Source organism: Phocoena phocoena, chromosome 8 (genome assembly GCF_963924675.1).
Source record: "Phocoena phocoena chromosome 8, mPhoPho1.1, whole genome shotgun sequence".
Classification (NCBI taxonomy): domain Eukaryota; kingdom Metazoa; phylum Chordata; class Mammalia; order Artiodactyla; family Phocoenidae; genus Phocoena; species Phocoena phocoena.
Genome location: NC_089226.1, coordinates 97332787 through 97340627, shown reverse-complemented (window position 1 = coordinate 97340627; position 7841 = coordinate 97332787).

Below are 7841 nucleotides of genomic sequence, written 5' to 3'. Positions count from 1 at the left end.
CTTCCCTGGTGGCGCAGTGGTTGAGAGTCCGCCTGCCGATGCAGGGGACACGGGTTCGTGCCCCAGTCCGGGAAGATCCCACATGCCGCAGAGCGGCTGGGCCCGTGAGCCATGGCCGCTGAGCCTGAACGTCCGGAGCCTGTGCTCCGCAACAGGAGAGGCCACCACAGTGAGAGGCCCGCGTACCGCAAAAAAAAAAAAGATACACATGCAAGGAATACTAAACTGACTCATTATACATGTAAATCATGTAAACCTAGATAAGGATTATCTAGCAAGCTGCACTTGTGAAACTGGGCAAGTGGTTTGCTTTGGCAGCACTGAGCTAAGTTGCCAGGAAATATTCCCTCTGGGGACTCTGCTGGTCATTGAAGCTTGACTGAAGAAAAGAACGTGGGGTTTCCTGGAACTTTGGGGTGCTTGTAAAAGTACCAGGGTATACAAGCAACCTTAGGATGAAAGAAACTTTAAACATGGTCCTGTATCCCAGCTAAACATACCCTAGCTTTGCTATGATTTCCTACTTGAGAAATGTCTTCCTTTCCCCCTCCCCATTGAAATTTTTCTTATATGGTAAAATTCAGCTCTAGTGCCATCTCTTTGTGAAGTCTCTCTTAGTCCTCCCAACCAGATGAGATCTTTGCCTTCAAACTTCTCCCCTAAGTCTCGTAAATTATACTGCAAACTGAACTGACAAAACAAACTACATCCAACACCAAGTTCAAGGCTTAACACAGCAGTGGCATTACTTCTCTCTGATCTGAAAATATGTGAAAAAATTATATTTGGCCCTTTAAAACAGGCGCACCAAAACAACCTCACTGGGCTTTGTAGGAAAACTAGCTGGTGAAGTAGCAGTGCATGAAGTCGGGTCAGTTGAAGGTACTGTGGCAGGTAAGGGGAAGCAAGAAGAGAGAACAGTAGGGAGTAATGACTGCCAAGCTATAAGCTTTAGTTCTCATAAGCTTTGGTAGAGTAGGTATGCCCACTTTAGAAATAAAGAAAATGAGACTCAGATTAAGTAACTCATTCAAAATTATACAGCTAGTAAGTTTTAGAGGAGAGTTCAAACCTGAGTCTTTCAAATATCAAGGCATGTTTACTGTTTCATAGAAGCAATGAAATGCTGAGAATAAAGTAGCCAGTGAGCCAAATGATACGTGATCCATCTGAGGACAAAGGCCCTGCCTTTTAGTCAGATCAGTGAACCAAAGAACAAGCCTCCCACAGAATAGAGTAGAATGGTCTTCAATCAGGAAAGATACACTTTTTGCCTCCGCAGAATGATAAGTGGGTGAAGCAACTGAAAATAGAGATGATCACTATTACTTTTCTATACTATCATGATTTACGTGGATGGAAAGCTAAGTTACTGTACAGGAAGGATTTTTTCCTAGAAGTACCATTAGTCCAATGTATTGGAACTCCTACTACGTTTGAAGGTTAACATTTTTTGAAAGTGATTTACATGTCAGCTTCTCAATGGATTCTTTTTTTATGGCCATGCCCTGCGACTTGTGGGACCTTAGTTCCCCAATCAGGGGTTGAAGCTGAACTGTCGGCAGTGAAAGCATAACCACTGGACCACCTGGAAATTCCCTCAATGGATTCTTCTAGAACATCCTTGCATATTGGATGGGTTCATTCAGGCTGCTGCCCTAAGTGCCATAGTAATTTGTATCTTTGGAGATTTTTTTGTGTTTTTTTTGCGGGGGGTGGGGGTTGGTTTTTTTGGCCATGCCATGTGGCTTGCAGGATCTTAGTTCTCTGACTAGGGATCAAACCCGTGCCCCCTGCAGTGGAAGTGCGAAGTCCTAACCACTGGACTGCCAGGGGATTCCCATGGAGGTTTTTTTTGTTTTTAAATACAAAGTTGTGTGTTTTATCTCCCATGGAGAGATTTTTTTAGGCTTCTTTAAGGATGCCACATTTCATGTTGTCCACCTCCATTGATCCCTTGTCTTACCTCTTCAGACTTGAGAGAATTAGAATCTTGAACTCTGATTTTTGTCCTAGAGGGAAAGTTGCAAATGAAAGGTTCTTTTGCCACCAACTAAAAAAAAAAAAAAAAAACAACCTTTTTTTCAGGAGAATATCTTAGAGGGTAACAGCAATCAGCTTTCTAAAGCAACTAAAAGTGTTTCCCCTCCAACCAGTTTTGTCCATATGAGTCAGCCTCATCTGTTTGCTGCCTCCCCAGGCTGTCTTGGGAGGCAGGTCTTCCACACACACTGCCATGATTCCATGGCCGTGAGATGAAATGTTGAAAAGCCCATTTGCCTCACTCTCGTAAGTGGATTCCTCTGCAGTCGGGACCCCAAATCTGTCTGGGACCAATTAGCCAGAATTTGTATTAAAACCACAGTTGTTCCAGAACCAATTTACTGCCACCCTGAAAAAGAATGTTTTCAAATAGATTCAGATTAGTACCACACCAAAATATGGCTGGAGAACAGTGCTTTGGAGCGTGTCAAGGAAAAGGGAGAGAAACAAAAATGTGACCTGGAGGAGCTCTTGAAGACTCGCCAACTTCCCAAGAGGGAGAGCAAATAATGATACAAACCCTGCCCCCTCCCAAACCCAAGATGACACCATTGGTGAGAGAACCTTTTCTAGCACCAGTTTTTGCCTCACTAAGGCAGCCAGAAGAATGGACTGTTCGCTGGTAATGCCACATTTCCAGGGAAAAATCTATCAGGCTTTGCAGTTTATTTCCAAACTGAGGAGCCAGAGGTGAGATAAGGACAGGAAACAGAAGTGCGCCTAGTCGCTTTCTATCCCATCTGCACCCCTGCCCTCCTGGCATCCCAGAGACTGGTGAGAGTGTCCTTTGGCTGGAAACAAAAAAGGAGGGTGAAAATGGAAACAACAGAGCCGTACCTCACTTCAGACTGCTCACCTCCTCCTGGAATTCAGCATTTCATGCCCTTCCTTCCCTGAGGGGCCCACATTTAGAGTTTATAAATACAACCCTCAGTTACTGAGTGCAAAGCCCTGGGTTGTGGGCAGTGGAGGATGTAATAAATCTCTGCGTCCTCCATGGCATTACTGGGAGCTGAGGAAGGGACACAGTCTGGCGAGAACATAAAAACTAAGAATGTTGGGAGGATTAAATGGAACCATGTGTAAGAAAGCAAAGCCTGGTACACTGAAAGGGTTCTCACCGAGTCTCCCAAACACTTGCTGTGATGGGTGTTGGACAGGCAGGATGTGCCAGAAGTTGAAACCAAGCTCCCTGGGATCCACAATGGGAAAAGCTGACATCCAGTTAGGGGAACTCAGGGAAGACTTCATGAAGGAGTAGCACTTGACCTGGTTTTCTAAGGACAGGGTGCTGGGAGGCAGGATGGTGGAATGGGAACAATTTCCAGCCCTGTCACTTAGCAGCCATGCGACCTCGGACTAGTTATTTGATCGTATTGAGCCTCAGGCTCCTCATCTCTAAAGTGAGGATAACTCTTCTCTTATCGGGGCATTGAGTACAGTGTCACAGCAGATATTTGGAATGTGGTAGCCGTTATGGTTATTTAAGAATTAGGGGGCTTCCCTGGTGGCGCAGTGGTTGAGAGTCCGCCTGCCGATGCAGGGGGACACGAGTTCGTGCCCCGGTCCGGGAAGATCCCACGTGGCACGGAGTGGCTGGGCCGGTGAGCCATGGCCGCTGAGCCTGCTCGTCCGGAGCCTGTGCTCCGCAACGGGAGAGGCCACAGCAGTGAGAGGCCTGCGTACTGAAAAAAAAAAAAAAAGAATTAGAAGGTGAGGGAATACTTTATAAATATAGATAATATGGGCAAAGTCATGGAACTAGTAAAGGCCAAGAGTTGAGGGAAAGTGGAATTGCATCTCTAATGACAGTCCTAACATTTCTTTTTTTTTTTTTTTTGCCGTACGCCGGCCTCTCACTGTCGTGGCCTCTCCCATTGCGGAACACAGGCTCCGGAAGCGCAGGCTCAGCGGCCATGGCTCACGGGCCCAGCCGCTCCGCGGCACGTGGAATCTTCCCGGACCGGGGCACGAACTCGTGTCCCCCTGCATCGGCAGGCGGACTCTCAACCACTGCGCCACCCGGGAAGCCCCCCTAACATTTCTTCAAAGCTGTATTTCTGCCATATAATGAGCACCTGGAACAATACCTAACACATAGTTCTCAATAAATGTTTGTTCAGGATCCTCAAATTCAATTACATCACAACCCTTCTCCCCAAGCCTGCAGTGGTGCTTGCATTCTCAAATTTTTTTAAACACTTCATGATCACCCTGTTTCCCAAGCTAAAACCCTGGAGAGGACTGAATCCTCTCCACCCTTCACTATTCTAAGAAGTCACTGCTAGATTCTCAGAAATGCCTCTTGAATTTGTCATCCTCCCTCCGTCCCCAGTGCCTTGGTGCATCATCTCTGCTCAGCTGTTGCAGCAGGCTTCTATCTTGTCTTCCTGCCACCAGCGCAAGACAGTAGGCAGTAGATAAAGCTGGAGCTGTATGGTATGATCTGGTTATGGAGGATGGCTACAACTTTTCTCTGCCTATACAAGCTTCCTACAGGGGATAAAATACTTTCTGACCTAAGTTTCTTAAGACTTCTTGCTCTAGCACCCTTAAATCCATGCACCTTAAGCCCAAGTCATGCAGTCCCAATTCTCCTCCTACAGCCTCCTCTGCTCTGCATATTTGTACCTCATTAGCAGCTGCTCTTTGTGTTTGTTATCTTCTGCTGGAGCCTTGTGCAGAAGGAGCCAAGCTGAGAGACAAGGATATTTATAAATAGAAAGTGGGTGTAAAGTTCTGCAGTTGCAAATGTTTTTTAAAAGGCTAATTCCATCTCTCCTCCATTTGAGCTTTGAAATTCCTGTCCACCTCCTCATCTTCCATCTTGTACCAAAAGTCCTTACCCTCTCCTTGGTCCCGGCCATGATAAACCTGGAAACACTGGTGGTTAAGAGATGTCACCTGGGCTTCCCTGGTGGCGCAATGGTTGAGGGTCTGCCTGCCGATGCAGGGGACGCGGGTTTGTGCCCCGGTCCAGGAGGATCCCACATGCCGCGGAGCAGCTGGGCCCGTGAGCCATGGCTGCTGAGCCTGCGCGTCCGGAGCCTGTGCTCCGCAACGGGAGAGGCCACAGCAGTGAGAGGCCCGCGTACAACAAAAAAAAAAGAGATGTCACCTGGAAAGTAGTGCATCTATAGACAACTGTACAGAGTGAAAGCTATTGAGATAACATAAATGTACTTACCACCTAATAATAGAATATTTATTGGTGGCCTTCTACACGACCTGCCCATATATCCATTAGCTCCAACCCATAAAACAGCCATATAAACAAAATATAATCCCATTTTTTTGATAGAAAAGTGAGGTTCAGAAGGATTAACCGATTTGCCCAAGACTGATAAATGACAGAGCCAGGATTCAGAGCTGGGTGTGCAAGTCTGGGGAATTTCTAATATGTCATGCACACGTACTGAGTTCTGTTTTTCTACATAAAAATAGGGGAACAGTTTTAAACAAGGAGGTAAAAATGCAACTTGATGAGAGAGAATTTGATTTTATAACAATGAAAGGGTCAAGTTGTATATCATGGTTGCATACTCAGAAACCCAACAGACTGGCTTAATTAAGAAAAGGAATGTATTGGCTCAAGCAACAGAAATGGTCAGTTGTTAATCTGGTGGTTCAAACAAAGGCATCAGGACTCCCACTCGCCCCATTCCTTGGGCCCACCTCTGCCTGGTTTCCTTCTCAGACAGGCTCACTGCACTTGGCAGCAAGATGACAAATGGCATCTTCACTCAATGGCTTTTTAGAGCTTGTAATTTCAGAGAATGAGTAAATGTCTCTTAGGGAAGTTCCAGCAAGAATCCCTGGAGGACTCTGGCTTGACACACATCCATCTGTAAACCGTTCCATTTGGTGTGTCTGGGGGATGGAGTACTCTACTGGCCAGACCTGAGTCAGGTCCAGCCTGAAGGTGTCAGGATCCAGGGTCAGCTCCACTGGAACCATATACAGTTGGCCCTCCGTATCTGCAGATTCAACCAAACAGATTCAAGGGTCTACTCTACTTGGGGCTGCAGGGGCATGGCTCATCAAAGGAAGGTTCACCAGGCATAGACATACACTGTAGCATGTCCAAAAGAAACAGCTTGACCAGAAAGGGAAAGAAAGCAGCACAGTCCGTCAAGGACATAACCTGTGAGAACCGTGAACCTGAGATGAGCACAGGGGTTGATGGGTACTGAAACCTATGCGCAATCACCCCATCAACCACATAATATCCCCATTTTTCAAGTGAGAAAAATGGAAGCACAGAGATTTAAACAACTTGCCGGGAAGGGGCAGAGCTAGAATTCAGACCTGGATATGCTTGACTCTGAATCCTGTGTGCTTTCTGCTCTCCGCCCTGGCGCATTGCCAGCCCAGGGTGGGGGGATGGGGAGAAGCCTTTGGGTGAAACTGACAGGTGAGCGCTTGGAAGCCATGGCCCCACGGGAGTCCACTTCCACCTGCCCAGCCAAGCTCTGAGGGCGGGATGGCCGCAGGCTGGGGGACTGCCCCCACCCTGCCCTGGCAGCCACAGTCCCACACAGCTTCACATGCATCAGCGACCGGTTCCTCTCTCAGTGGACAGACATGACTGCCAGGGAGCAGCTCTCCCGACCTTAGCTCTGACCGTGGGGAAGATCTGCCTGGAGCTGTCAGTGGCACAGGAACCACAGGGCAAAGTCGAATCAAGAAGGAAGGGCATGTTGGCCATGGAATGAGTGGGTGAGCAAATAAATAAATAGTCCTAGAAAAATAACTTGAAGAGATTAGAGTTACTATCTCACGTTTAGAGACTTAGATGGGAATGTGACACAGGAGACAGGAGGCTCTGAAATAGAAAATGAGGGTAGCCCATTTGCAGAAAATCCTTGGACAGGAAAAGGGGCAGAGCTGAAGAAACCAGCGTGGCTGTACCAAGAGCTCCCTGACAGGCTCACAAATGAAAAGGCAGGTATAAGAGAAGAAGGCTGAAGTCCTTGATAAAATGAGACTCGGAAAAAGTGCAGACAGTAAAAGACGTTGTTGGTTATGTTCAGAGCAAGAGGAATAAAGACAGGATAGGGTTCTAACTTGGGGAAAAGGTGCCAGATTAGCAGTTGTCGGAAAGCAGAATACTCAACCCCGATTCTCCTCACTCTCCATCGAAGAAAAGCATTTCTAAACTGGAATGAGTCAAGCAAAACTTCAGATAGAGGAAGTTGAAACTCCAAAGGGAGAGAAGAGAAGTAAACCTAAGCACCCAGCCATTTAAATGAGTTGCAAATCCCAAGGTGTTAAACCTTTGCAGAGAAGATTCTGGAACCCTTGCCAACGTAGCTGATAAAGCTGCGGACAAAAGGAAAGGGGCCCCAATGCCCGATGGCTGCAAATATCCCGGTGTTAGAAAAGAGGAAGAGGTAGATTCTGGAAACTCTAGGTGGGTATACTTCAGGTGAATTCCCAAATTTATTCTAGAATATCATATTAAACTGTGGGTTTGAGAACACCTAGAAAGAGAATTGGTACCTTCACTAAAAACAAGATAGAGTAAATAATAATGTCAACAATAATATAGTTTGTTATTATTTATTTGGAAGGCCACTAGGAAAATTTCCTTGGACATAGCGTACCCTGTTTCCAGTTAGACATCAGGTGCCTCCCAACTGAGGAGACAGCCAGGAAAACAGTGACCTCCAAGATTGCCCAGTCGGGTGGATTTCTAGCCCATTTAACCACTGTGCCCCTCCCCCCAAGTTGGTTATTCAGTTGATGTGAATCCGGGGAGAAGTCTTAAATTTCATGCTTCTAGATTCTGCATTTGG